The sequence below is a fragment of the Equus asinus genome, chromosome 6, assembly GCF_041296235.1.
Source record: "Equus asinus isolate D_3611 breed Donkey chromosome 6, EquAss-T2T_v2, whole genome shotgun sequence".
NCBI lineage: Eukaryota > Metazoa > Chordata > Mammalia > Perissodactyla > Equidae > Equus > Equus asinus.
In genome coordinates this window covers 57,624,767-57,648,362 of record NC_091795.1, presented here as the reverse complement: position 1 = coordinate 57,648,362, position 23,596 = coordinate 57,624,767, and the positions used below count along the sequence as shown (strand labels likewise).

Sequence of the window (23,596 nt, the reverse complement as noted above, 5' to 3'; positions counted from 1 at the left end):
CTTCCCACAAAGAAAATTCCAGGCCCAGAGACCTTCATTGGTGAATTCTTCCAAATATTTATGAAAGAAATAATGCCAACATTACACAAGCTCCTCTAGAGAATAGAAAGAGAGGGAATTCTTCTGAATCCTTTTACATGGCCAGCATAACCTTGATATCAAAAACCAAGAAGGATGTTAAAAGAAAAGAACACATGCCAATCTCTTTTATGAATATAGATGCAAAAATTCTAAACAAATGGAGTTCAGCAATATATAAAAATAGTAGTTCATCACAATCAAATTGAGTTTACTTCAAAAATTTAAGATTGGATTAACATTTGAAAATTAATTCAATTAATCTGTGAATTTCACCACATTCACAGAATCAAGGGAAAAAACTCATATTTTCATCTCAATAGATGCAGCAAAAACATCTGATAAGATTCGACATGCATTCATAGTAAAAAAAAAAATTACCAAAATTAGGAATAGAAAGGAAGTTTCTTCATTTAATGAAGGGCATATTTTTAAAATCTACCACAAACACCACACTGGGTGAAATATTGAAAGCTTTATCCCTAAGATCTGGAATGTAACAAGAATACCAGCCATCACTGCTTTGATTCAACCTTGAGTTAGCCAATGAAACAAAACAAGAAAAGAAAGAAATTGTATAAGAAGTGGAAAGGAAGAAATAAAACTGTCAGTATGCACAGATGACATAATTATAGAGAAATCTAAAAGAATGCGTATGAGCTATTAGAATTAATGTGAATTTAGCAAATATAGGTCCAAAAACAAATTGCGTTTTTACATACCAGCCAAAAAGAATTTGAAAATAAAACTTTTTTATGACATTATCTTAAAATGATATTTTTACTCAAAAATGAATTTGAAGAAATAATTCTAAAGAAAGATGTTCAAAACTCAACACAGAAACGAGATATTACTGAGAGAAAATAAAGAAGACTTAGACGTAGAGAAAGAATTCCTAATTGAGTGATGGAAGACCACACTGCAAAGAGGCCAATGTGCCTCTATATTGATCTGTCGGTTCCCTGCAATCCCAATCAAAAGTGCTTGCTGGAATTTTTTAACAGAAAATGACAAGGTGATTCTAAAACTGATATGAAAATTCAAGGGGCCTACAATAGCTACAGCCATCTTGAAGACCACCAACATTGGCAGTGTGGTGGGAAAAGGATGATCTTTACATTAAACGACTTTTAAGTAAAGGAAATATGCATAGTTTTTTAAATGAATCTTAATCTCTATCACATAGCACGCACACACACACACACGCACACACACACACACAGATCAATTCCAGATAGATTAGATCCAAATGAGGAAGATTAAACAATAAAGCACCTGGAATGATAACATAAGAAAATATCTTTGCGACCTGTCTTAGAACGCAGAAAGCACTAAGCATAGAGGAAACAATCATAAATAAAGACCACGTTATTCTGTTTATCAAAAGATAACTTTAGGAGAGTGAAAAGTAGAAGATACCTGCATAACATATATGCGACAAAAGATTTATACTGCAAATATAACGAGAAACACTCAAAATCAATAAAAAAAAAAAACCAGCAACCAAATTTAAAGAATGGGCAAGAGATTTATAAGAGAGGACATCCAAATAACTGACAAACTTATGAAACACTTTTCAATATCATTAGCAATTAGGAAAATCTACTTTAAAATCACAATGGAATGTCATTGCACACCACCAGATTGGCTGGGGTTTTTTTGGTTCGAAACAGACTATACCAAGTGTTGATGGGGATATAGAAACTCTCTGACATTGCTGGTATGGATGCAAATTGTGCAACCAATTTGGAAAACAGCTTATCCTTATCCACGGAATCTGAAGACATGCATATCCTCTGACCCAGCATTTCTACTTCGAGTTATATAGCTAACAGAAATACATGCTTATGAGCACCAGACTCTTGCAAGAATGTTCATGGCACATTATTTGAAATAGAAGCTTAAAACAGTACAAATGTCGCCTACAGCAAACAGGATAACTAATTGGGGTATATTCAGAATGAAAATGAATTAACTACAGCTATTCTAAACAACATGTATAAATCTTTAAAACATAAAGTTAAAAGAAAAAATCCAGACACAAGAAGGGTACTTGCTGCATGAACCCAATGATATAAAAACTTACATAAAGACAGAACAAGTTATCTTTTGGGAAAGGGTAATGACTGGGAGAGAGCAAGAGGGAAGCTTATGGGTGATAGTAATCTATTTTTTTACCTGAGTGATGGTAACAAGGGTATGTTTATGTGGTAAAAATTCATCAAGCCAATATATACAACATACATACATATCTGTATGTATATATGTGTATGTGTGGATAATTTATAAACAATGTTTGCTTTGGAAAATGCTGTAAGAAAGCAGATTAAATGTCTATTAAAGAATTTCTAGAGCTAACATTTTGTTGATTGGTTGGTCTGTGTCACAGTTGCCCTTCTTCAGGAGGAGGCAGAATCAGCCAGATGGCCTACTGCCTACTTTCTATGGGGGACATATTGATGGCAACTCTCAGATATGTCCCCCCAAACACAATCAATGTGTCTCCTCTGCAAACAGCAGAGCTGGAATTCACTGTTGTCTTTCCAGTGTTGGAAATGGATTCACACTGATTTATCTCTATTTTCTCATCTGCAACACTCACCACCCACTCACCAATAATCACAGCCATTTATTTTATAGTGCTCAGGCAAAGATGGGCTGCAGTCTTTGTCCCTGAAAAGGTGAAAGGTGACTTGTCCCTGTGGTGCTTTGGGACCAGCTTTCCTGACCACTGGTCCTACTCTTCAATGGTTTGGGAGAGCAGTCTGGACTGGAAACACAGGCACGGAAGTCATGGACACATGGATGGCACGTGAAGGCCTGGTTCTAAAGGAGCTCATGCTAAGAGTGTGAGTGGGAAGTGGGGCAGGAGACGGCTGAGGCTAGAACCCTGAATAGACAAACGCCAGCATTTAAAGAATGCATAGACCTAGAGGTGCCAGGAAAAAAAAAAAATGACTGCAAAGGGGCAATCAGACAGGTGAAAGGACACCATCACATTAGAAGATGGCTGTTCTAACGAGTCTACACATTCTCTACAGAAAGATTCTGATTCTCTAACTATGAGCCCCAAGGAACATGGAAGAGTGGGAGAGAGAAGCAGGCCCTGGCTCCCTATCTCAGCATTCCAGCAACAGACGCTGAGAGGAGGGGAGGTAAGCACACTGTCTGTTCTGACATTGTCCCCTCCTCCCCAGCACAAGTACAAACTGTTGGTGAGCAGATCCTTCCTATGGGTCTCCCTTCAGAGGCAGACAATGCACCCTCCAATATGAGCAGCAACCAGTGCACCCCTGGGAACGGTGCAGAAGAGTTAGAAGTGAGGGCCTGTCGCCCATAAGAACTAAATTAGTACACAACTGCAAATACTCATTTGTCATATAAATGCAAGGTTTGATGTACCCACTGGGCACTCAGAGCCAGCGTGATATTCTGAAAAGGAGGTGGACACAGTTGCTCTTCTCTGTCTTGGCCTTCAGGACACCTCTATTTCTATTCTGGACTTTCTCTTTTGCTCTGGCTTAACCTCAGAAAATTCATAACCGTGTGACAAAGAGAAAATGAAATGAAATGAAGACAGTTCCAGCATTTCAACCTATGCATTTCTATTCTCAAGTTTCTAAACTTACTCTATTGAACATCCCTTCAGGCAAATGACTTGCCCTCCCAAAACACACCACAAGACCCTCCTTCCAGAAGGATCTCCCTTGAACTTCTCTTTCATCTGGACGTTAGTGCCTTATGATCTCCAACCTTAATTGTGAACTCTTTGATCTCTCCATGGTCCAGCCTCTCCTCACCTGTTCACCTGTTCTCACCGCCCCCAAGCAGAGACCTTTGCTTTGAGGTGACCTCTCTCTCCACGCCCATCTCCCCCACCCACTCCCACCTTTGCTTCATCTTCTGCTCATGTCTCATCTCTTCCCTTTCCCTTCAAACACCTCCACCCAAGCAAAGCTATCAATAGCCTTCCTGACACTGACCTCCTTCTGGGACATGTAGTACCATATCTGCAGACAATTTGCACTCATTACATTCCATGGAGCATGTGTGAAGTGTTTTAAAACATGGAACTGTGGGCCCAGGGTTATCTCCAGGGAAACCAGCAGCCTGTCTCCTCAGAAGCCTCACAGGGTAACATCATTTAGCTTAATGAATATTTCCTGGTCCAAGATTTATTTCCTAGACTTGCAGGCTCAACTGCCAAATGCACCATCACACCACGAATAGACTGTTTCCTAGGAAGGACTTACATGACCCAGGCTCGTAAGACCCACTCGCTTGGAGCCAGTACAGAAGAGTGGTTATGAGCTTAGATACCAAGGCCAAACTGCCTGGATTCAGACTCCAACTCCATCACTTGCTGACTGTGCAAACTTGGGCCAAGTACTGAACCTCTCAGGGCTATTTTACCTTCTTGGTAAAATGGAGATATTAGTAGTAACATTCTCAAAGATTGTTGTGATGATTAAATAAGCTAATGCGTGCAAAATGCTTGAAACAAAGCCCAGCACATAGTAAGCACTCAATAAAGACTAGCTGTCATTTTTTAAAGTAAATCATAAGAGTAATTTATTAATTTATAATGATAAACATAAGTGCCCCAAGGAAATTATATTCATAAAATCTAGCTAGCCTTGTCTCTGCTTGGTAAACATGGACCAAGACCAAGCAACTTTGTTACAGGATTCAAATAACGAGAAGCAGTAGAGCATTATGGTGAAGAACTTGGGCTTTACATCAACGGATGAATGGATAAAGAAGATGTATATACACACACAGTGGAATATTACACAGTCATGAGAAAGATGAAACTGTGCCATTTGCGACAACAGGGATGGACCTTGAGGGTATTATGCTAAGTGAAATAAGTCAAAGAGAGATAGAAAAATACCTTATGATTTCACTCATATGTAGAAAAAAGCCACGTAGATACAGAGAACAGATTGGTGGTTATCAGAGAGGAAAGGGGATGGAGGAGGGCAAAAAGGGTAAAGGGGAACATTTGTACAGTGATGGATGGAAACTAGACTTTTGGTGGTGAACACAATGTAGTCTATACAGAAGTTGAAATACAGTGATGTACATCTGAAATTTATATACTGTTATAAACCAATGCTACCTCAATAAAAAAAAAGAACTTGGGCTTTTAATCCTGTCTCCAGCCCTTATTAACTGTGTAACGTTGGGCAACTTCTTTAACTTCTCTAAGCCTTAGTTCCTCATCTCTACAACAGGGATGATGACAAAATTTTCATCATAGGGTTGTTGTTAAGATTAATGGAAAGAGCCTACACGAGCTTCACACTATGCCTAGCACACAGAAACCACCCACTATACAACAGCTCTTATTGCTAATATTTAACCCCAACCCAGTGTTCATTTCGTTATACTCAGCTGCCTCTTGAAACAATCAACCTCTCTCTCTCTCCTTTCCTTGTTTTATTTTCTTCAACACCCAGATAGCATCTTCTGATATTATGATCCTTATGCAAACTCACAAAGAACTTTCACAAGGCCTAGATTACAACAAATAAGACATGCTGGTCTACAGGGCAGTGGCAGGTGCCAAGAGAGGAGTCCCATGCTTGAGTATGACCCTGCCATGTGATCTGCGTTATGTTGGTCTGGATATCAACTCTGCTCTTCCTCCATCTTGAGGAATGAAAACAATCAATATGGAAATAATTTGGAAAGTTTAAAGTACTATACAATGTTAACCACTAATAGCAATAATAATAAACAATTTTGTACCCTAATTTGAGAAAGAACACACAGTGAAGGGAAACATACTGGACCCCAAAATAGAACATCTTGGTTTCCCCATCTGCACATTAGAGATACTAATGACTTTCCTATTGCACTCATCTGAGACATGAAACGAGCGATGTCAAGCTCCTTGAAGGGATAGATTCTGTAGAAATAACAAAAAGAATGTAATCCCCGTGTGGGAGGGAAATTGAGACACCTCACTCTGGCAGCACAGAATTGAGGTGAGCAATGAAGCACAAAATGAAACCAGAATTGGCTCCTCTGATATTGCCTCGTGCTGCTACCATCCATTGCAACTGTCAGCTCCCCCTACTAAGGAGCAAGGATTGAAACCCAAGTCTGGCAAGACTCCCACTCTCACTTCTCATTTATCTGTACTGGGGTCTATTAGAGGCTCAGAACTGGATTTTCTTCTGTGCCTGGAAAAATATTTCATCTTCCAGTCACCTACAAGAGATGAACAATGAATATCAAGGAAAACAACTGACTCTCAAAATAGACTCTTCCCCCAAGGGCACTAATAGAATACTTGCCTCAGAGTCTTCAAAATCCAGAACACCTGGAACATCCGGTGGCATCCTAACCAAGCAGGCCTACCTCAAAAGGGCTCACGGCTCTAATAGCTATGCACACTGGGGAATAGAGCTCTCATTGCCCTAAGAAAAGTGTTAGCTGGTAACGAACATCCTGCTACTGATCTTCTGGTATGATAGATGTTAAAATGCAAAATGCTCCATGAAGACCGTATGTTAAAGTTCACAGTCATTTGCAGCTTAATGTTAAGAAGCATCAGATCTTTTTGTGGTATGAATTACCTTTTCAAGGGGGAAAAATACACATTAAATCAAAAAGCAGTAGACGCCAGCCACTTTACATTTTTACCAGGGTCCAGCCTCAAGCTGTGGCGGCTGATTCAATTGATTGAAAAAGACCACTTCATATGATAGAACCACTTTACCTGTGAGAACTTTCTATTTTATCTCTAAGAGGAATGCCATTGCAGTTTTGAATGTGTGCATCTGGACAGGAGGAAATAGGATACATGAATTTATTTGAAGATCGTACTTGGAAGGAAAAATATCTTAGAAATTTTAATGTTTCATCAAAATGAAAAATTGTAATCCCTCGGAATATGGAGTAGATAAAAGAAAATTAGAAAAACCTATAAAGTTCAGTTTATTTCCTTAATTGAGGCAGACGATTGTTTTCCACAACCCAAAAGGTACAGGTGACAATGAAATATATTCTGAGGGACACAAAGTAGTTGTTTGAGGAGGGAAAATAAATAAGTTACTTAAAGATCTGGGGTTTACCAAAGGTGAAGGCAACTGGAAAGTATCTCCAGGTGCTGTGCTCACTGAGTTCCTCACAGAACAGGCTTGATTTGGGGGTGACAAGCATTTGGCTGCCCTGCACTTTGCTGAGCGCTGGCTAGCCGGGCCTGGCAGAAGTTTTGGTGACCACAGAGCCACAGCATTAGAAAATACCCTGGAAGGGTTCCAAAGATAAAGCCTGAAGTTTTACCCACATGACAGGAAACAAGGGCCTTGAGGATTGACATCTTAGGAGGCCGCTTCTTGAGAAAATAAATATGACACAAAGCTGTTTGCAGCCTCAAGGGGAACAAAAGCTACCCAAGTCCATAGCTACCTCAGTAAGGGGTGTCAGTGGCTATTACAACAGCCAGAAGAGTCATCTGAGATCGTGCATGAGGAAGAAGACGAACGAGGTGTTCCTCTCAGGGCACTGCCATTCCCAGCAGGAAGGGAAAGTCCCCCTTCCTGCTGACAGCAGATTGAACCTTCAGATCCCAGGGGAGGGCTCTGCAACACAGGGCAAAGGACAAACTGAATTCCACCTCAGGACAACTGGCCAAACAGCTATCCACTAATGGTCGTTAAAATCAAATAAAGCTTCTCAGATAGCAGAATCAAACTTTACGGACTTTTCATTTTCAGGATTATAATTTGGTTTCCTGAATTGTATTCTGTGTTTGGCACCCGCCATCTTGGGTGGAAGTTAAGCAGAAGCACAGGAGGAAGGGGGCGTCAGGAGTGGGGGAGGCTTGGAAAAAGGCTCAAGAACTACTGAATCCCCCTCCCAGGGGCAGAACTGGGCACCACGTGCATATGTCCCCAAAAGACTTGTACCACTGTGCTCATGACAGCGCCATTCCTCAAAGCCCCAAACTGAAGACAGCCCAGTGTTTCAGCACGAGAATGGATACATAAATTTCAAAAGAATGAATTAACACACAGCAATAAAAAAGAACATCACTGATACTCACAGCAATGAGTGAATCTTGACAGCATCAAATTGAGGAAAAATCAGACTCAAAACGGTACAAACTGAGTGATTCCATTGTTATGAAGTTCAAGTAAAGGCAAAATTAACCTACGGTGATAGAAATCAAAATAGTGATAACTTTGGACTGGACTGGAAAGAGGTTTTAACAATAAAGGTATATGAGGAAACTCTCTGGGGTGGTGAATATATAAGTGTTTACATATACAAAAAGTTCATCAAACTATATAATTCACATTAGTGCATTTACCTGTGTATAAATTATCTTTTTAAATTTATTTTCAAAGGAATTTTTTTTAGTAAGATAGGAACTATCTGTTCTGTAAAGGTCTGGTAAATCGTTCCCACCACATTAAATATTATGCTTAAAAAAATGTTTAACACACACACACACAAACACACACACACTCAAACTCATTCCCCACCTACCTACTGGTTACAATGTTGAATGCTGAGTTAGTCTTGGACAACTTGCACCTTGATAAACTAAACTATGCATTTTTTAATCTGTTGAATTCACTAAATTGTGTTATCTACCTTGCTTTCACAGTGTTAAAATTCCTAACAGGTATTTCATTATTTCTTACCAGGTCTCGTAATAAAAACAAGTGTCAGTGTGTAAACCAAACACAAACCAGTTGCACTCAGGAAAATGGTAAACTCCCTTTTAACTCTATTGTGAATTAGAGTATAGATGTCATGTTTTCAATTGCTTTTAAATTTTATGAGTGACTTATTCAAATGTTTTAAAGTATAGCTTTCCTAATTTTAATTCCTCTAGTCTCCTAGAATTACTGCTAAAGTTATTATTGTTTAAAAATACTGAATGACCCAAAATTGCGAGTTGGTTGCGCACCCAATCACCACCATGGTTCTGTTTCATAAATATGAGGACACTGCTGTGTTTCTGAGGCTGTAGCCTGGCCTTTGCCCGCCCCATCTACTGCTCTTCTGTGTGTTCCGGTTAGTGTCATCTCCTATGTCTTCACTTCCTCCCTCCCCACCCTCCCATCTACCCCAGCAAGGACAGCTCATCTGAGATGCCACAAGCTTCCCACCTATTTCTCAATGAACTGCCTTCTAGATCAAATTTTCCTTCCTTTCCTCTTTCTCTGCTACTCAAACTCATCCATGCTCTTTGATTACAATTTTGGAGCTTTATAAAAATAAGAAGATGGCTATTACATAGTCTACACTAAATATTTTGCTCTCACATATTGTTACTTGAAGAGCAGGTCAGCTGAAAATATGCATTTTCCACTTGTAAGGCATCCATTTTGTATATGCTGTAATTTAGTTTATGTCTGGCTTTCAACTCACACCTGCAATTCCAAATGGAACTCCTGAACAGACTAATGAATGGTTTTATGAAATAAACAGAAAAGAAAATAACCTAGCAAATCTTACAGAGCCCAATACAGTTTCCAAATATATAACTTTATTTCTGTGACAAATGTAGCCAAATATTAAATAAGGAAATGGAAACATTTTTAAGTGTTAAAGAGAAACCACTCTTGTGTTACAGTCATGTCCACAGAATAAGTGTGTATCTTCAGGTCTCCTCTTAGGTTCCAGAGACTCACAGACTCACAAACCTGGAATTTAAACACAGCTGGAGCTTGCTGACACCTCTACTTTTGTATTCCTGGATTTCCTTAATTCTCATGCCTCTAAGAGGATGACTAGCTGACCATATCTGCTCAAGGTGGGACCGAACGCCCTGGGTAGTTCCTACCAGACGTGACTTGCAGAAGCAAAACACACAGTGTAGTGGAGACACATTTAAGTCTGCCATCATTTTAGATGTAGAAATAGTACAGAAGAAGAGTCAAGAAAAAGTTTGTGTATTACTGTCAGCCTGTCAGCTCTCAACAAATTAGAAGGTTCCACTCACCTAAACTCAACTTTGGTCTAACGGCTGGTTAGTTGAACTGATGGTTCCTGTGCTTATCAAAATAGCATCTGTCAATCCTGGCAAAAAGGTGAATTGTGTCTGTCTGTCCTCTTGCAGTGCTAAAACTAATTATTAGGATCTTAAAATCCTTTTGATGGATTAAGAGTTCCCGGTGAGCACAGTTAAACAAACCATTGGGTTGAGAACAAAATTTTTCCACACTGCAACAATCTGCTAATGAGCCAACTGCTGCCACATTAATCAGTTAGGAACATGAACAATATAAAAATTTGAATTTTTTTCTCTTTCCAATTTGAGATAATTTACATAAAATAAAATGCATAGGCTTTAAGTGTCTATTTGCTGAGTTTCAACAAACGTATATATCCATGTAACCATAACACTGGTCAAGATATATAAAATTTTCCAGCACCACATAAATTTCCCTCATGCCCCTTCCAGTCAATCCTACCACCACTGCCGAGAGGCAACCACTGTTCTAATTTCTATGACCATAGATTAGCCTTGAATGTTCTGGAGCTTCACGCAAATGGAATCATACAGTATGAATTATTTTGCATCTGAATTCTTTCACTCAATATAATGTTTTCAAAGCTCATCCAAGTTGTGTATGTCTGTATTTTATTAGTTTATTACGTAAATATTCCACAGTATGTTCTTCCACCCTCCTGGTAATGGACATTCGGTTTGTTTTCAGTTTGAGGCTATGAAAAATAAAGTGCTCCGAACATTCTTTTACAAGTCTTTTGGTGAACATATGCTTCATTTCTCATAGGTACATACCCAGGAGTAGATTTGCTGAGTCATAGGGTTTAACTTTATAAGAAATTGTTGAACCATTTTTTTTCACATGAACACTTCCACCTTCTCCAATTTCTTCCACTGATGCCCACATGCCAGCCCCCAACCACAGGCCCATTCTAAAGAAGGGAACGCATAATTTAAGATTTTCCTTTTCTTTTGTTTCTTTCTGCTCTGGCAGGTAACTTTGGTTGTCATTGGCAGGAGCAGTTTTAAGACCTCAGTCTCAACCACTGAAGGTAAAAAAGAGCGCTCAAAAGAAGGGTTAGCTGCCCAAACAGGCCTTCAGAGGCTCTGCCCACAAGGAGATCTTATGGTCATTGTTGCAAGGGCATCAATTCCTGGATTAGCCTCTGGGCTTAGGCAGCTGGAAACTATTTTTTTTTCATTAATACCACTTGGTTTTCGCATTGAAATCACTGCTAAAAGGGAGGGTATTATGCAAATTAATATTATAATTAGCTGCTTATTACTAAGGTAATCTCGGACAAGTCTTCCCTTTTGTTTCTGCTTTGAAGACTTGGGGCTCCCCAGATCCTCCTGGGTGGCTCAATGGCTGGCACGGTCATTATGGGGAGGAAAGCTGTTGTTCACATTAAGATGGCTCCAGTTTTGGCATGATCGGCAGCTATGCTCTTCACAGGATAGAGATTCATCCCTTTGGTAATCTAAAAAACAAGGAAACAAAAGGCACTGCTTGAAAATAGTGATTTACCACAGAACACATTTTGCTTTAGTCAAACCTTTTTTTTTTTTCCTAAGGAAAAAGTGTGTGGGCTTATCTCTTGAAAATGTCAGCATGGCTGTGAACACTGGGGAAATTAAAAGACTGAATAGAATGGATTTCTTAGGAAAAATCAGTATGAGTATGCAGAGTTGCATGGCTTATTTATTAAGTTGTGTGCTAGGGGAGGATTATCTGCCTCAGACTTATTTATGACTTTGTGGCAGTGGGTTTTAAATATAGAGGGGATTTTTGCATTGCACAAAGCCAAGATCAAACAGAATCTAAAACTCAGTAACTTTGGCAGCTTTGGCTATGACATAGAAATCAGAAAATCAGAGATATAAATACTATCCCCATCACATCCCCTGCCCAGAAAAAGGAAAGGCTTTGAAGAACATTCTGTTGCCTTTTGACATAGCATCAATTATCCTTTCTTAAAAACAGGTCAGTGGACCATTGATGAAGGTGTGTAGAGTAATGAATGCTGCCTACTGAGGCTGGAAGTCAGTATACCCCTACTTGCCACTGTGGCCAAAAGCACTGGGGCCAAAAAGAACTAAGAGATTTCTCTGTCATGTGAGGAAGAGATTCATCAACCTGGACTCACATTTTACAAAAGAGAACAACCGACAAAACTGTGACTATCAATGCAGCTTCCAGCCCAGCTCAAAGGCATGATGAGTGGTCTCATTTATTTAATGGGGTAATTATGGCTTGGTGCCTTGAAGTTATATGCTGCCAGTTAATAGTAGTATTCTGCATTCATAATGCTTTTTGTTTTTTTAATTGAAAAGTGCTCTACAGCTATTAGTCAATCTTCAGAATATTCCTCAGAGGCTGAGCCAATCTTATCATTCTTCTATTTGAGAAGGGAAAGATGACCAAGTACAGAAAAGTCACACAGAAAATAAAGACAAATATTGGTCCTCAAGAATGCCTGCTCTCGGTCCTAAAGAAATTTAGTACTTTTAGTCAAAAATATGAGTTTTTACAGAGTCTGTGAAATGCTCTGTGATAGTTCTTCAATAGGATATTATCAAATGAGTGTCCATTCTGAACAACAACACAAAAAAGAAATATGGAACATTAAAAACAGGGTGGATTTTCCTAAAATTTGTATGGAACCACAAAAGACCTTGAATAGCTAAAGCAATCCTAAGGAAAAAGAATAAAACCAGAGGTATCACATTTCCTGATTTCAAACCATACTACAAAGCTATAGTAATAAAAACAGTATGGTACTAGCACAAAAATAGACACAGAGAGAGCTTGGAATTAAACCTCCACATACACCATCAACTAAGATTCATCAAGGGAGCCAAGAACACCCAATGGGGAAACGATAGTCTCTTCAACAAGTGGTGTTGGGAAAACTCAATAAACACACACAAAACAATGAAATTGGACCCCTAACTTAACCCACTTACAAAAATTAACTAGAAATGGATCAAAGACTTAGATATAAGACTTGATACCACAAAACTCCTAGAAGAAAAGGTAGGGCAAAAGCTCCTTGACATTGGTCTTGGCAATGATCTTTTGGATATAACACCAAAGCACAAACAACAAAAGTAAAAATCAATAAATGGGACCACGTCAAACTTAAAAACTTCTGCACAGCAAAAGAAGCAGTTAATAAATGAAAAGGCAGCCAACAGAATGGGAGAAAACTTTTGCAAACCATATATTGTATAAGGGGTTAATATCAAAAATACATAAAGAATTCAAACAATTCAATAACAAAAGTAAAAACCAATCTGATTAAAAAATGGGCAGAGGAACTAAGTAGACATTTTTCCAAAGAAGACATACAAATGGCCAACAGGTACACGAAAAGATGCTCAACATCACTAATCATCATGGAAATGCAAATCAAAATCATAATGAGATATCACCTCACACCTTTAGAATGGCTATCATCAAGAAGACAAGAGATAGCAAGTGTTGGCAAGGATGTAGAGTAAAGAGAACCATTGTGCACTGTTGATGGCAATGTAAACTAGTTCAACCAATATGGAAAACATGGAGTTTCCTCAAAAAATTAAAAATACAACTACCATATGATCCACCAATTCTTTGTTTTTGTTTTTGTTTTTGTTGAGGAAGATTAGTCCTGAGCTAACATCTGCTGCCAATCCTCTTTTTGCTACGGAAGGCTGGCCCTGAGCTAACATCCGTGCCCATCTTCCTCTGCTTTATATGTGGGATGCCCACCACAGCATGGCTTACCAAGCAGTGCCATGTCCACACCCAGGATCGGCACCAGCGAACTCCGGGCTGCCGAACCAGAATGCGTACAATTAACCACTGTGCCACCGGGCCAGCCCCTGATCCAGCAGTTCTACTTCTGGGTATATGCCCAAGTGAAGTGAAAACAGGATATCGAAGAAATATATGCCCTTTCGTGTTTGTTGCAGCATATTCGCAATAGCCAAAATCTGGAAGCAATCTAATTGCCCATCAATGGATGAATGGATAAAGAAGATGTGGTGCATATATAGTGAGAGAATAGAATATTACTCAGCCATGAGAAAGAAGGATATCCTGCTAATTGGGACAATGTGGATGGACCTTGAGCACATTATGCTAAGTGAGATAAGTGAGACAGACAGAGACAAGTACAGTATGACATCACTTATGTGTGCAATCTGAAAAAACCAAACTCATAAAAACAGAAAGTAAATGGTGGTCACTAGGGGATGGGGGTTGGGGGGACAAGACAGATGTTGTTTAAGGGTACAAACTTGCAACAACTAGTAAATAAGACCTAGGGATCTAATGCACAGTGAACACAGACAACAATATTGTATTATAATCATCAAACCTGCTAAGAGACTAGAACTTAATAATTCCCGTCACTGAAAAGAAAGAATAATTATGTAACATGAAAGAAGCACTAATTATCACTACAATGGCAATCATATTAGAATGTATAAAAGTATCAAATTAACATGTCATATACCTTAAATTTACACAATGTTATATGGTAAACATATTTAAATTTTTTTAATGTAAAAATCTTTTTAATTAAAAATTTTTAAAAATAGGATGGCTTTTGTCCTATTCTGGCCTCCACAGTTACTCCTGCATATGCAACATAGAACCACTATTTCCTCCAATGCAGTACTTGAAATTTGAGTGTCCTTGAGAGCAAACCTTTTACCTTTTGGCAATAACCCAGTTGGACTAGATATTTAATTAGAATTTCTTCCTGAACGCATAGGTCACTTGCTATTAGAAAACACTTTCTAACTAAAAAAAGTTTGTGCCTTCCATCAAAGAGAATGAATGGCCTATTATTTGAAAGTAGCATCCTTTCTTCCACAGAAACCTCAGTGATATTTGTTTTCTTTCAAGAATCAGAGTTCAAACTTAGCACATTCGTACAAGTATTGTCACGACTGACAGACACTAGGAAACTCAAGTATAACACGACTCACCCTATAACCAAGTTGACCATGGGAGAGTGGATCTTAGAGCTCAGCCAAAGTGGTCTGGCTCCTGTGACCTAAGGATTTCATCATAAGGCGATTTTACCTAAAAGGCATAAAAGTGACTCTTGGCTGAGACCTTAGAGGAAGTGACTCATCTCCATGATTTCCTGAGAGGTGTTCTCACTCACCCTGGAGTCCTGGCTTCCATCACTTCTCATTTATGAAACAGAAATCCTGCCTCCTCTGAGATGACTGTGTTTCTTGGAAGGAGTTCAGCCGGGCAACTCAGATCATCAGGCTTCTCCTGAATCCATATCTGATTCCTGATTTCCATTATAGACTGGAAATAGAAGGACTGCTCACCTTTGACAGGTTCATTTGGTGAAAGATATCTGGCTACTTGCTGATCTTCTTGTTTCAAAAGTCTCAAAAAAAACACACTGGCCTTGAACACACACGTTCAATCTTAGAAATAAAACACCAAAGCTAGAGTAGTTCAGAACAGTGTGTTTTTATTTGCTTTGAATTAAGTTCTGTACGAATTTAGGGAACCACATCAGTTTTGCTACTGTTATCCAGGACTCTGACAATCTGATTTGACAAGCATCCATCCTGTTTGGGGTGAACAATTTGTCCTGGATTGCCTGGGACAATCCCTGAAAGTTGCTCATCCCCAAAACTCCCTCAGTCCTGGGGAAACTGGTATGGTTGATGACACTACTTTAACAGCCAACAGTCCAAAATCTCTTCCTGAAACTCTTCTAAGATCTAACAAATCTTACTAAGTGGGATTTCCTTTTAGTATCTCTCCTGTGAGTTCATACCTACTTCTAAATGATGGGGAACAGGAGGTATATTCATTTCTTAGGGCTGCTGTAACAAATTACCACAAACTGGGTAGCTTAGAACAACAGAAATGTATTCTCTCTGAGTTCTGGAGGCCAGAAGTTCAAAATCAAGGCGTCAGCAGGATCATGTTCCTGCTGAAGGCTCTAGGCAATAATCCTTCGTTGTTTCTTCTAGCTTCTTATGGGGACCAGCAATCCTTGGTGTTTCTTGGTTCGTGGCAGCAAAACTCCAATCTCTGCCTCTCTCTTCACACGGCCATCTTCCCTCTGTTTCTGTGTCTCTCTGTGTCACGCCTCTTCTTATCAGGATACCAGTTATACTGGATTTAGGGCCCACTATTATCCAGTGTGACCTCATTTTAACTTAACTAATTACATCCGCAAAAACCCTATTTCCAAATGAGATCACATTCACAAATACTAGGGATTAGGACTCCAACACATCTTTTTGAGGAACATAATTCAACCCATAACAGCAAGTCACCCCTTTCTTCATAATTCCAGTAGTTCTCAACTCTGAACACACATTGGAATCATTTGGGGGAATGTTGAAACCCTCACTCACACACACATACCTACAAATGCCCCTTCCATTCTCCCCACAGCAAGAAATTAAATTTGAATATTTGGAGGAAGCCTGGGCACCAGTACATTTTCAAGCTCCCCAGGTAGTTCTCATATGCATCCAATGTCAATAACCCTTCACGACCTTGACGAATGAGATGTGGAGCTAAAGACAAGAAGAATTACTAAGAACGGCTTTAAGTATGACCTTCTTTCCCCAAAATGAGCCCCCTCCAAACCAGCCTAACCTAATTTTAAGACAACTCAAACTCTTGTGGGTCCCTCAGTAAATTCTGAACTAACAGTAAAAATGTATGTTTTAATAACACTGAGAAAGCACCCAACAATTTATCTCACCCAAGAGGAAAAGTATCTGGCAATTGAATCTCTCAAAGTCAACATTTTTTTAATGTAAAGTTAATCTGGATATATATTTGACTGTTTTTACTGACCTGAAACTTGTCTTAAAGCAAAAGATTTCCATGTTGTTCATTCCAGAGATATTAATAAATATTTCAGACCAGAGAAAACTGGGCCCTTTCCAAGATGAGTGTCAACCGAAAACACGAAATTTTTGATTTGGGGAGAAAAATAATTAGTTTCATATAGATGGGGTTTTTCTCTCTACTTTCTCACTGCTTTGTGGTTTTTCTTCCTGCTTAAACTAGAGTTAGGAAGACATTTCTTGCTATTTGCTTTCCCATTCTCATTAACAGTTTTTTTTAATTTACATTTTCAAGAAATAGCATTTTCTGAAGGTGACCAGCAGTGAGCTCACTGAGATCCTACTGTGTGCTGGATGAGCCAAGAGGATCAAGTAGAAATAAAACAAGGTGTTCATTTAAGCAAGTCGAAGATAGTCTATTGCACACTCATCTTCCTTCCTTTCTCTGGGCTCTGAACATCCACACGTCCTCCATGCATTCATCAAGGCACTTTTCTTTCCTGCCAAAACTGTAAGGGGAAAGATTCACTTCTCCTTCCCAAGGTGTTATTGATGCCTACAAGCCTGCAATTACTTGATGAAGCTAATGGGTAGCAGCACTTAAAGGACGGTGCTTTGTGGATCCATTGTCATAATCCATGTACAACAAACCAGACCCAACACAGCCAGACAAGCTTTCAGCCTATTATTATGTGGGGCCTATTTGAATTACAGGTTTGGTTAAATTTATAATTTAGCCATTGCACTTAGCATACTTTTCTTTTCTTTGAAAACTAACTCCAAGAGAGACATTTACAAAATTCCTATCTTCAAGCAGTCAGATGAGAAATATGTCAAGTGACATGGGTGGCTAGAGGGAGGGGATGCGAGCGTACTTAGAGTAGTAAACTTAACTGCAAATGGAATTTCACAGCAAGCTACTTTTTACCGCTTTGTCAATGGATACAGCATATGTATTCATCCTTGTTTTAACTCCCTGTTAATCCTGCCATAGCCCTGGAAAAAGAGTGGTGTGAAAAACAAGTCCCCATGTCATCCCTCCGCCCTTTCTCATCCCTGCCTGATCAGATAAGCCCTTAACACAGCATGAAGCTATTGCATTAAATGTTAATGTTTTGGCTCAGGAATGAGGATGCCACTTCAGATGGCCTCCTTTAGTTGGAAAAGAGTAGTTTTCGCCCGAGAGGTCAGCAACAGATAAATACTTCTAAGACAGGTTAGTTATGCTTTAGATCATTCAAAATGTGCACCACGTAAGTGATAACTAATACCACCCTTACACAAATATTTTATTAAAACAAACGTGAAGCCGTCTTGCAAGAAAATTAAATTTCACATATGCATCGTGCATAGTGAATTTGTTTATACATCTATTCAAACAACGGTCACTGAGCACTGAGCCAGGGCCAAACACCAGACTGAGTGCTGGGAACGCACAGGCACAGCCTCAGTGGCGAGCTGAGAAGATGGGCGTGCAACCGATAATTACAAGAGACTGTGATAAGTTCTGTAAGAAGACTGTGTACTTTGCTCAAAAAGCCCAGAGAAAGGAGACGCTATATCTCTGCCTGGTTGGGAGATGACAGGGAGGTTGTGAAAGTCTTGAAACAGGAGATGATTTTGGTATCGATTTTTAAGAATGAATTATTTACAAAATTAATCAGCCAGGGAAGGACATTCCAAGGAAGAGTATGTGCTAAAGGATGGGGTCAGGAAAGAGGCAGGGGGATCCAGGCAAAACCACAAAGTGTAGCATTGAGTGGCCGTGGAGTGTCCGAAGAGAAGTAGGAAATGTGGCAAGAGGCAGTGCAGGTAGAATCATGAAGAAGTTTATGCATCAAGCTAAGTGGGTTTAGCTTTATCTTCTGAGCCAAAGATCATAACCTGGCGGCTCCCAGAAATTTTTAACTGATCCACACAGTGATCATTTTTTTAAACACTGAGCTAATATTTAAAACTCAGGAATTCCCCCACACACACACACACACCAAAATCTGATATCTGGCTTTTTTAAAAAAAATATATAGAACTTCTAGCAACAGTAGGCCTGTATTCCCACATTGACTTAACCAGCTGGATATGAGTAGCAGCTGGTTTACTCACACGAGGCATTCACTCTCCAGATTGCCACAGTCCCTACCATTCTCTATTGTATTTACCACATTAAGGACGAGTGTCAACTGCCATTTATCATTGAGCTTGACCTTGTTTTCCTTGAAATAGAGAGAAATGTTTCTCTGAACCCACATCTCTACTATAGATGGGAAAATAAGAGATGACGAGGGCCTCATGATTACTCCCAGACTGCTTTGTTCATTTATGTTAACTGCCTGGTTTCCAAAGGGTACAAACCTGAGTTTGTAATCCCTTCTCTAGACAGAGAGAATCAAGGTGATGACACGATGAAATATCTTTTTCTAATGAGTTGTCGGACTTTGAGGGGCTCTGGAGCATTATTAACTGCTGTTTGACTAGAGGACTCAGGATACCTGAACCCTATCTTGGATTCTCTTCCCTGTGATATTCTTGAGGGAGTTAAATGCCCATGAAACAAGAGAAAATGGAAAATATGACCCATTTCATTAGTATGGGCTGGACTTGTGCCCTTCACTCCATTGCAGAGATTTTTATTAAACTGGGCTAAAGCCCGTGGTTTAGGCTTAACTCCAAGCTTCTTCCAGCTAGGCAGGGCCTGAGCAATAATGACAGCTTCAGAGGAAGAGACAGAGTAAGGTGACCACCACTGAACCGGGACGGAAGCCTCTGACCCAGCTTACTACCTGGGACAGAACATAGGACAGAGGAGACATATTCGGGGCCAAGGTCCTACCTATTCATGACATGACCAATCCATGTCTGGGAATTTGAGTGCCCTCTGCCAGAGCCCTTCAGAAAGCGACCCTGGTGATAGTGTAAACAAGATGGCTGGGGAAGGAGGAGGTAAGAACATCAGTGAGCAGGCAAATGCAACGTCTGTGCAAGAAATGGCACCTGTAGCATCAAGGAGGGATGGAAATAATTTGTTTAGCTAATGATACAAATAGAACAGCAGGGTACCTAAACCTAGTACCGTCTCCCCAGTACACCTCCTACACCGTGTATGGGTCGCCTCCGCTGGACATGAGGGCCCCCAGAGTATAAAACAGAAAAATTAACAGGGCAGGGCAAAGACAGTTCCCAGGGCAAGGATCACTCTTTACTGAACCCAGAAGTGGGAGAGGACTCGGGGAAGCCCAGGGGGAGGTGAGATCCTGGACAGGGGACAGTTGAAGGACAAGCAGTGCACACTGCTGTTGGCAGAATTCTCCGCTGCCTCTCCATCATGATGGGAGGAGAGGCGGGCCACCCTTCGGGAGCAGACTGCCCCACCACAGAGACGCGGTCACAGAGCCCAGACAGCATGTGTCCCCCGAGGGAGGGGAGACTCTGGTCAAACACTATGAGTAAATCAGCTTAGAATCTGGCACAATGTCCCCAGAACATGTGGCCAAAGGAGAGCAGAGCAACTGTCCCAGTGTCACTTGGGAATGACTGTTATGTGACTCTACCCCCCCAGACTCCCATTTCCGTAAGGCGAGGACTCAGCCACGAGTAGTAGAGGAGCCGTCTTTTGGGGAGGCTTAAACAGAGAGGGGTTTAATGGCTTCACATTACCAGAGGTCCAGCGTGGGCAATCTGGCTGCTCACCAATGCCCCAGGGCTCCTGGCTCTGTCTGCTTTCCCTCTTCCATGCTTAGCTTCCTGGATTTTATCTTCATGCTTGTCTTAACGGTTGCCAGCAAGAGTGGCAGGCTCCCCACCCCATCCCGGGCCTCAGGTTCACATCCAAGGTGGGAGGTAGTCTACAGAGAGGAGAGAGACCGAAGTAGCTTCTCAAAACCAAGTGAGACAAAACGAGGCAGCTCCAGCCCAAGTTCTCAGCCTCCTGGATCTCCCAAAGATTCAGCAGCTGCGTTCCTACGCACACATTCCTGACAACACCCAGTATCCTTATAAGAAACGTGTTTCATTTTCCTTTGTCATGTTTATACTAGCTCAAGTTCATTTATGTTTATTTGCAAAAACAAGTCCATGAGGTCACTCATGAGGTCAGTTTCACCTGTCAAATCATACAGCTCCCTCCGAGTTCACGCGGCCTTTCAACTTTAGTTGGAGGCCCATTTCTAAACCTTTATATAATTATGGTTGACGGCTTACACAATAATAAGAGGAACGGCAGATACTATTTATTGAGCACATGCTACACTCTGGGCACTGTTTGGGGCATTTTACATTCCTTTTGTCATCCTCACTCAGTCCTGACAAGTAAATGTCCTTGTGCATAAGGACATTGCTGCTCAAAGAAGTAGCTTCCCTGAGACTGCGCAGCTAGTAACGATCTGAACCTAGTTGGGCCTGACTCCACAGCTTAATCCACTCTGCTAGGGTTTTTCAGTGTTCTGAGGGCCACCTGTGTTAAATTCACCTTGAATATTGCTAAAAGTTCAGATTCCTGAGTCCTTTTTCAAACAGACTAAATTATACTGTCTAGGGTTGGGACTATAGGTTAGAGTTCAGGACTCTGCAGTTGAAACAAGTTTCTTGGTTAATTCTTCCCCATGCTTTTGGTCCTAAACCATGGGAGCTTCCTGGGTGGGATCTGAAACTGGCCCCATATACAGAGAGCCAAGAGAGACTGAAGAAAGAGGCAGGCCACTCCAGATGGGTAGGCGGCAGGTTTAACAAGCAAAGGAACTTACATACGAGGCTTGTCCTGGGCGGCCGTAAGACAAGTGGATCTCTGCATCTGCCTGCCAGAATCTTAACAGTCTATGCAGAGGCCTTCCCTGGGTTCAGTCACATATTCACTCCAGATGGTCTCAGCAACACATTGCTCACTCAAGGCCGCATCCTTGAAAATGGCTCCCACTGTGGAACTGTGGGCAGAACATACGTTCAAGAAAAGGGGAGGGGTGAGGAGCATCTGATTTCCTGGGTGCAGCTCAAGGGCCAACCCCGGTCATGTCCTCTCTCTGACCTCCTCAGCCTTAAAGGCACAGGCTCTCCTCTCAGAGGCTCTCCTGCGGTTCAGGTGGGGGTTATTGTGGTTAGCTCTCCTGCGGTCAGCGCCTGCCAGCATTTTTCACTGGAGTCAGTAGTGGTATAAGGACAAATAAAAATTAAAAATAAGAGGCTTAATTCTCCCTGTTGAAAATAATAGAAGAAACTTCTCACACTTCCTTTTTCTTAGAGCATTTACTTTAGAAAACTTACCATTGTAAGTACTTTCTCCTCTGAGATGTATATAAATCCTTTTGAAAACTAACTAGGCCTTTTGTCAGCTCTAGGACCCAGAAATGTCTTCTCCAAGGACCTGGTAGCCATCTCTCTGAAAGGTAGATATCTAGGGAGATAGCACCCCTGCCTCCCAGTTTCTGTGGGAAGGTAGGAGCCTAACTTTGGTGGGTGCCCTGCTTCAATTTGCAAAACTACGTCCTGTCATAAAGACAGGACGTTTGTTTTCCTCTGGATAAAGCCAATAAGCCAACACAGAGGGTCACCCCAATTACCAGGTGAAATTAGGATGGACTATGTGTGACAAGTGGTTCCGTCAAATCCTCTTACTTGAGGACTAGTTACTGTTTATCTTGAAACACGCATGGAATGGGTTGTATCTGCTTTGCTACATAAGGGAATGAGATTTCTTTCTGTCTTTGCAATCTCTTAACGGATTGCCTATGACATCACCTCATTCTGGTTTAACACTTATTCAGTAATAAAACTCTTTTTCTCCACTACTTTTGTGGAGAGGATTTCTGGGTTGGGAGAAGATTTGGCTTTTAATTATATTTCCCCAATGGTAGCAATGTTCCTACTTTGCAAGATGAAAAAAAAAAGTTTTAATTCTTCCTAAATCAGCTTGGTAGAAAAGATCCCCAAGAAAATGGTATTATTTGTGGCCATATCAGGGGTAAAGATAACAACCTAAAGCACCAGAGACATGTACCACAAGTCTCATCTCACACTTGCTGCACGTTCACCCTTTCATGGTAGATAAATTCCCCCCAAAAGAACCACCTCACTTTCTTCATCTGTGAGCTGGGATGCCATAACAACAAAACCACATGGCAGCTGAAGGCACTTCCTCACAGAAGGTTCCTGTGAAAGTGATTATCCAGGAAAAGGTCAAGTTAAAATGATTCTGGAAACCACACTTGTAAAAGCTCATTTCAGGAAATAACACACAATAGAAATAAGATAATCGAGTCTAGAAAGGTTAAAACTGACAATTTCCACCCACAACATCGTTTCCCGCAAAGCCCTCGGGGCAGACTTTCCTGTGAAAGCTGAACAGGTCTGCACTCCCGGCGTCAGTTCTTGCAGCAGGTCAGGGCTGATAAACCCACCCCACAAGGAGCTGAGTATAGCCTGAGTCAGGGACACAAAGGTACCTGGGGGAAATAAGTCAGTTCCATCGAGGATAGAAACGCTTACTTCTTCTGGAATTACAGAAAGAGGATTTCTTCCCTCTGCCATTCTAGGATTTTCACCTGCAAGGCAGATAAGGGAAAACTTAGCTGAAGAAATTGAGAGAAACGAGAGTCAAGAAGATACTAGGCTTTTTGTTTGTTTAGGATTTCATTTTGGATTTTTTGCCTTTCAGTCACTTTTTTGCAATTATTTTCCTCAAAGTAAGTTAAAACCTCTCAAACCTATAAAAATATTATG

The 23,596-nt window shown here is 40.6% G+C and overlaps 1 long non-coding RNA gene across 1 annotated transcript; it reads right to left on the bottom strand.

The window, feature by feature from the left end:
- Window positions 1-10,675: 10,675 nt before the first annotated feature.
- On the bottom strand, window positions 10,676-21,794 carry LOC106832281 (uncharacterized). Its single transcript, XR_001398366.3, has 3 exons — window positions 21,628-21,794; window positions 20,543-20,730; window positions 10,676-11,538 (listed from the first exon to the last, which is right to left on the bottom strand). It is a non-coding gene; the product is annotated as an uncharacterized lncRNA (long non-coding RNA).
- Between the last annotated feature and the right edge of the window lie 1,802 nt (window positions 21,795-23,596).